This window comes from Tenrec ecaudatus, chromosome 1 (genome assembly GCF_050624435.1).
Source record: "Tenrec ecaudatus isolate mTenEca1 chromosome 1, mTenEca1.hap1, whole genome shotgun sequence".
Classification (NCBI taxonomy): Eukaryota; Metazoa; Chordata; class Mammalia; order Afrosoricida; family Tenrecidae; genus Tenrec; species Tenrec ecaudatus.
This window is the reverse complement of record NC_134530.1, coordinates 305,325,345-305,333,694: the sequence shown is the minus strand read 5'-3', so window position 1 is coordinate 305,333,694 and position 8,350 is coordinate 305,325,345.

Sequence of the window (8,350 nt, the reverse complement as noted above, 5' to 3'; positions counted from 1 at the left end):
ACCGTCACCAAACGCCAAAATCTACTCATTGCCAACTGGAATAGGGAAGTGTTGCCTTCAGACTATTATATTTAAAGCAAATTCTTATTTACTATTTTGAACTTTAGCATTGATAGGTATTGTTGCTTTGCTTCCAACTTATGGTGGCAGTGCACAGTAGAATAAAACACTGCCCGGTCCTGCACAATTTTCACAATTGTTCCTTTGAGTTCATTGTTCCACTCTCTGTGCCACTCCATGTCATTGAGGATCTCCTTTTTTTTCGCCCTTCATTGACACTTTATCAAGGATGATGTCTTCCTCCAGGGACAAGTCCCTCCTGATAACACGTTTGAAGTACATGAAACAGCACCTCTGAATCCATGCTGTGCTTCTAAGGAGTATGTGGGTTGTACTTCCTTTAATATAGATTTGTTCATTTTTCTGTAAATCCCCTGTGTATGCAAAATTACTTGCCAACACCAAAATTCAAAGGCATCAATTCATCTTCACTTTTTCTTAGTCATTGTCCTGCTTTCATGAGCACCTGGGGCAATTGAAAATAACATGGTTTGGGTCAGGTGCACCTTAGTTCTCAAAATAACATCTTTGCTTTTTAACACTTTACGTTTTGCTGGTGATTTGCTCAAGGCAACATGTCTTTCAGTTTCTTGACTGCAGCTTTCATGGGCACTGATTGTGGGTCCAAGTAAAAAGAAATCCTTTAGAACTGCAATCTTTTCTTCGGTTATCATGATGTGGCTGACCGGCCCATGTGTGAGAATGTCTGCTTTCTCTATGTTGAGAGGTAAACCATGTTGAAGGTGCTAGCCTTTGATCTTCATTGCTCAGCGCTTCCTGTCCTCCTCAATGTCAGCAAGCAAAGGTATGTCACCTGCTATCTTCTTCTCATCCTGATAGTGCATTCTTCCTCCGACAGTCCAGGTTCTCAGGTGACCTGCTCTGATTGAATAAATGCATAAGTGCACAGATTGAATAAGTGAAAAGACACAACCCTAGGTGCACCTTTTCAAAATTTTAAACATTCACTATCTCCTTGTTCTATTGGAACATCTGCATTTGGATCTATCCACAGGTGCGGCATGAACACAAGGAGGAGTTCTGCAATCTCTGTTCTTTGAATTTTTTCCATAATTTGTCATTATTTATGCAGTTGAATGCCTTTGATGTGTCCATAAAACTCAGGTAAACATCTTTCTTGTATGCTCTGCTGTCTAGTCAAGATTCACTCTGTATAGGCAATGATATTCCTGGTTTCATATACTCTTCTGAATCTTCAAATTTCTGGCACTTCTCTTTTGATGTATTGCTATATTCACTTTAAAGCTAGTTTAAACATTAATATCACTGGAAAATTCCCTCATTCTGTTGTATCACCTTTCCTAATAATGAGCACAAATCATGGATCTACTCCAGTCAGTTGGCCAAGTAGCTGTCTTCCAATTTTCTTGGCATACATGAACGAACACCACCAGCACTACATTAACTTGTTGAAAGCTTTCAAATGGTATTCCATCAATTCCTGCCCCCTTATTTTTGACCAGTGCCTTAAGCATAACTTCAAATTATTCTTTTAATACCACTGGTTCTTGATCATTGCTACTTCCAGAAACAATGAAATCGCTACCAATTCTTTTTGGTACAGTATGGTTGTTAGGTGCTGGTGAGTCAGTTCTGACTTATAGTGACCCCATGCACAACACAACAAAACACTGCCTGGTCCCCCATCAGCCTCACAACTGTTCCTATGCTTGAGCCCATTGTTCCACTACTGTGTCAATCCATCTCCTTCAGGACTTTCCCCCTTTCCCTGTCCCTCTACCTTAACATACATGTTGTCTTGCTCCAGGGACTGGGCCTCCTAACATGTTCAAAGTATGTAAGGCAAACGCTTGCCATCCTTGCCTCTAAGGACCACCTGGCTGTATACTTCTTCCCAAACAGATGAGTTTGTCCTTTAAGCCGTCCATTGTACATCTTTGTTTTTCAAGACTCTAAAGAGATCTGGTGCAGCAGATTTACCTAATGCAACACATCTTTTGACCTCATGAATGAGAAACTCCTTGACAACCAGAACCATTTCTCCATTTAGCATGATGTTACTGATTGATTCAATTGTGAGGATTTGGATCTTCTTCCCACTGAATCACAATCAATAATGCAGGGTACAATCTTTGCTCTTCGTCTGCATGTGTGTAAAGTACTCCTCAATTTCAGCAAGCAAGCTTGTGTCATCTGCATACAGCAGGTTGTTAATATACCTTTCTTTAATTCTGACGCCACAGAAACAAATCCAGAGACATTCATAGGTGTTTGAGAGGTTTTTTTAAAAAATAATTAAACCATTTTATTGGAGGCTTGTGCCACTCTTTTCACAATCCATACATCCATCCATTGTGACAAGCACTTTTGTACATTTGTTTCCCTCATCATTCTCAAAACATTTGCTTTCTACTTCAGTCCTTGGTATCAGCTCATTTTCCCCTCCCTCCCTGCTCCCTCCACCCCCATTAACCCTTGAAATGTATACACTATTATTATTTTGGCCAGCCTTACAGTGTCCGACATCTCCCTTCACCCAGTTGTCTGCTTTCCATCCCCAAGGAGGAGGTTAAATGTAGATCCTTGTAATCTGTTCCTCTATCTCCCTCACCTTCCTTCCACCTTCCCAGTATCACCACTCTCACCACTGGTCCTGAGGGGTTCATCTGTCCTGGATTCCGTGTTTCCAGTTCCTATCTGTACCAGTAGTGAACATCCTCCAGTCCAGCTGGATTTGTAAGGTAGAATTGGGATCATGATACTTGGGGGGGAGGAAGCATTCAAGAACTAGAGGGAAATTGTATGTTTCTTTTTTTAAAGTCATTTTATTAGGGGCTCATACAACTCTTATCACATTCCATACATATATCAATTGTGTAAAGCACATTTGTACATTCATTGCCCTCATCATTCTCAAAACATTTGCTCTCCACCTAAGTCCCAGCATCAGCTCCTTATTTTTACCCTCCCTCCCCACTGCTCCCTCCTTCATGAACCCTTGATAATTTATAAATTATTATTTTGTCATATCTTGCACTGTCTGACATCTCCCTTCACCCACTTGTCCACTGTTCATCCCCAGGGGGGAGGTTGAATGTAGATCCTTGTAATCTGTTCCCCATTTCTCCCTCACCTTCCTTCCATCCTTCTGTATCACCACTCTCACCACTGGCCCTAAAGGCATTATCTGTCCTGGATTCCCTGTGTTTCCAGTTCCTATCTGTACCAATGGACATCCTCCAGTCCAGCCAGATTTGTAAGGTAGAATTGGGATCATGATAGGGGGTGGGGGGTGAGGAGAGGAAGCATCAAGAACTAGAAGAAAATTGTATGTTTCATCATTGCTACCCTGCACCCTGACTGACTCCTCTCCTCCCCGTGCCCTTCTGCAAGGGGATGTCCAATTGCCCACAGATGGGCCCTGGTCCGCACTCTGCATTCCCCCTCATTCACAATGCTATGATTTTCTTGGTCTTTGATGCCTGATACCTGATCCCTTTGACACCTCATAATCTCAGGCTGGTGTGCTTCTTCCATGTGGGTTTTTTTGTTTCTCAGCTAGATGGCCATTTGTTTATCTTCAGGTCTTTAAGACCACAGATGCTACATCTTTTGACAGTCAGGCACCATCAGCTTTCTTTACCACATTAACTTGTGCACCCATTGTCTTCAGTGATCATGCAACTTAGACTTCCGAATTGTTAGACCAAAGTGTTCTTGTGTTGAGGGAGTACTTGAGTAGGGACCCACTGTCCATCTGTTTCCTTAATACTAAACTTATAAATATATGTACATAGATCTATTTTCCCCTTGTCATATATAAATATATTTACATCTGTATATGCCTGTATTTAGATCTCTATAAATGCCCTTTGCCTCCTAGTTCTTTCCTCTATTTCTTTGTACTTTCCTCTTGTCCCACTATCATGTCCAGCCTTCATTTGGGTTTCAGAAATTCCTCTCAGTTATTGTCCTTGATCCAGCCCTGCCAGACCTCCTACATCCTCCTTGCCACTGATTTTGGATCACTTGTTCCCTTGTTCCTGGGTTTAACACCCACTTACTTTCCCCCGCTTCCCCCTTTCCCATGTCCCCCTGGAACTGTCATCCTATTGTTCTCTCTTCCAGCTTGTTTATCATGCCTATCCCTTCCAGGTAGTCATGCAGCGACAATAATATGCACCATCACAAGACCGAGTACAACAAAGCAACAATAGAAAATAAAACAATAGCTACAACAACAACAACAGCAACAACAACAAAAATCCCTATAAATAGTTCGAGGTCTATTTGTTGTCCTTTGTGAGTGCTTTCCAGTAGAGTCTGATGGGGTGCCATGTCCTGGCCCCACATCTATCCCTGGCATTCCCTGAGGACTTCATTGCTCTGCTCCCCCACTGCTCTGCTGCACGCTCCCACTAGCTGGCTTTGGCGTAGTGGGCTCAGGGCGGGCACAATTTCCCCCGTGGTGCTATGGGTCAGTGTCCCGTGGTTGGACGGTTGTCTGTGCTTTGCTGCTCTGAACAAAAACATTGTCCTGAGGGCTTAGTGAGCCAGAATGTGCTTCACTCTTTGTTTTGTTTTGTTTCCCTACACCCCCCCACCCCCTCGTTGGCTCCTGTGTGCTCTGATCAGACAAGTCCCTCTCCTTGAGCTATAGTTTCAGTGCCGTCCTCTGAAGTGAATTTTTCTTGGGGGGAGGGTGGTGCTGATGACCTAGTTGGTAATTGGGCTTGCCCCTCAGGCCAAGAGAGAACTTTATATCAAAGAGCTATTGTATATTGAGAAAACATCCCAGCCCAGTCCAGATCAAGTCCATAAATCCAATATTAGCATATCTTTCTGATACTAGTCTATAAATTCCTCTTCAGACTCACACAGTACATGCACTGATGCCAAATGCAGAAAGATCACAGGCCAGTGTATGAAAAGTCCAGTGGTGGTAGAAGCATCAGTGTTGGCGCAGGTCTCCACAGCTCTCTGAGTGTGGCTCTTCAATAGGAAGATGAAGCAGAGAGTGGGGCTCCTTCCTGGTCTCATCAAGTCTCTGCATGGTTGTCAACAGGAAGATGAAGACAGAGAGAGAGAGGAAGTTCCCAGAATCCTCATGAGAAGCCCATGCCCACAAGATGATATCACCTGTTTGGCAGGCTAGACTCCACCTCTTCCCTCAATACGCTCAAGTTGACAGGGGATGATGTAACTATCACACTAGTTTAGATGATTATTTGCTCATCATACAGACTGAATAAGTATGGTGAGAGGATACAACCATGTTGTACACATTTCCTAATTTTACATCCCTGTGCAGCATCCCCTAGTCCTGTTACACAATTTCCTCTTGATCCACGTCCAAGTTCCCATGGAACACAATAAGTATTCTGGAATTCCTATTCTTCTCAAGGTTATCCAGAGTTTTGGTCCACACAGCCGAATACCTTGGCACAATCAATGAAACAAAGTAAACATCTTTCTGGGATTCTCTTCTTTCAGCCAAGATTCACCTGACGTCAGCATTGAGATCCCTTGTTCCATGTGCTCTTCTGAATCTGGCCTGAACCTCTGGCAGTTCCCTGTCACTGTACTGCTGTAACCACTATTGGATGATTTCAGAAAAAATTCACTGGCATTTGATACCAATGATATTGTTCTATAGTTTGAGCATTGTGTTAGGTCACCTTCCTTTGGAGTGGACACATAAATGGACCTTTTCCTGTCAGTTGGCCAAGTAGCTATCTTCCACATTTCCTGGCATTGACAAGTGAGTGCGTCATCAGCTTGTGGAAATATTTCAATTGGTATTCTATCAATTCTGGAGCCTTGTTTTTGGCTAATGTTTTCAGTGCAGCTTGAACTCCTTCATTCAGCACCATTGGTTCTTGCTCATATGCTACATCCTGAAATGAGGGAATGTTGACTAGTTCTTTTTGGTCCAGTGATTCTGTGTATTCTTACCATCATCTTTCGATGCTTCTTGAATCATGCAATATTTTGCCCATAGAATCTTTCAATATTGCAACTTGAGGCTTCAATTTCTTCCTGATTTCTTTAAGTTTAAGATATACTGAGTGTGTTCTTTCTTTCTGGTTTTCTAATTCTCCGTTTGCACATTTCATTATAATATGTGACATTGTTTCTTTGATCGTACGCTATTTATCATTATAATATTTGTTAAGTATTAGAATGGTAACTATTACAATGGTACAGTGAGTTGTGTGTTTCTTTCATCTTCTCTTGATGCTTCCCATGTTGTTCAATATTCAGCTTATAGAAGCCTTCAGGATTGCAATTCGAGGCTTTAATACGCTCTTCCGTTATTTCATCTTGAGAAACACTGAGCATGTTTTCCCCTTTTGGTTTATATGGGTTTTTAAAATTGTTTTATTGGGGGCTCATACAACTCTTATCACAATCCAATCATTCATGTGTCAAGCACATTTGTACATTTGTTGCTATCATCATTCTCAAAACATTTTCTTTCTACTTGAGCCCTTGGTATCAGCTCCTCATTTTTGCCCTCCCTCCCTCCCACCCAAACGCTTGATAATTTATAAATTATTTTTTCATGTCTTACACTGTCCAATGTCTCCCTTCACTCACTTTTCTGTTGTCCACCCCCCAGGGAGGGGGTTATATATAGATCATTGTGATTGGTTCCCCCTTTCTTCACCACCTTCCCCTTCCCCTCTCAGTATTGCTACTTTCGTTATTGGTCTTGAGGGGTTTATCTGTCCTGGATTCCCTGTGTTTCCAGGTCTTATCTGTACCAATGTACATCCTCTGGCCTAGCCAGATTTGTAAGGTAGAATAGGGATCATGATAGTGAAGGGGGAGCAGGGGGAGGAAGCATTAAAGAACTAGAGGAAATTTGTATGTTTCATCGTTGCTACATTGCACCCTGACTGGCTCGTCTCTTCTCCATGAGCCTTCCATAAGGGGATGTCCAGTTGCCTATAGATGGGCTTTCCCTTTTGGTTTTTAAAATACAGATCTTTTAACATTTTTAAAATAATACTTATAATAGGCATTATCTTTTTTTAAGCATGATCTTCTTAAGACTCCTTTGAAATCTTCTGCTCTGCTTTTGTTCCTTTCACTTGAGCTTTTCCACGTTCCAGAGAGTCTTGATCTCTTCTGGTCTCTGTCTGGGATTTTTATATCTCTCTTGTTGTCTTCTGGTTTCTTCATGCTATTGATGTTATTCCCTAAGTTGTCTAATCTTCGGTCATTAGTGTTCAATGTGTCAGATCTATTCTGGAGATGGCTTTTAAATTCAGGTGGGATGCACTCAAGGTTGTGTGTTAATTTCCTGGGACATTTTAATTATTTTTTAGCTTCAACTCCAACTCGCACATAAAGAACTGCTGGCATGCACTGCGCAGTTAGTCCCTGGCCTTGTTCCATTGCCAGAGTTCATATGGCTCATAGCAAACCTGTAGGACAGGACGTAATTGTCCATGCAGCTTCTGAGCTTATACATTTTTATACAGGCTTAAGTTTCATGTTTCTCCTTGTGGAACAACTGGTGGGTTTGAACTGCTGACCTTGGGTTAAGAGCCCAATTGCAGAACACACTACTGCACTAGGGCTCTGTCCAAGCTTATAGTCCTGGTTTATATGGTTAAACTGCAAATCATTGGCCTTGCAAAATTCCATCACGCCAGTGTCATTCTGTCACCAAGGTGATATTTCCAACTACTGATTCTCCTTCTTCATATCCATCTTTCACATTCTGATTACTAGTAGTTCTCAATCCATCTCGATCACGTGTTTGATCGATTTCAGACTGCAGGAATTGGTAAAAATATTCAGTATCCTCCTCTTTGACATTAGTAATTGGTGAGCAAATATGAATAATAGTCACATTAACTGGCGTTCCTTGTAGGCATATGGATACTATCGTTTCACTGGTAATGCTGTACTTCAGGATAAAATTGGAAATATTATTTTTTTAAATCATTTTATCAGGGACTCATACAACTCTTATCACAATCCATCCATTTTGTCAAGCATATTTGTACAATTGTTGCCATCATCATTCTCAAAACAGGAAATATTCTTTATGATGATGTATGTGATGATAATTACTTTTCAATTTGACATTCCCAGTGTAGCCGACTATTTAATGGTCTGATTCAAAATGCCTGATACCTGCCCACTTCAGCTTACTAATGCCTACTATGTAGACCTTTAATGTGCCCAATTTCATGTTGATGACATAATTTTATTAGATTGATAATATTAAATTCCATATTCCAAATATGGTTGGAGTCATTTATTCTAAATTGGGGTTTTGTCAAATGAGGGT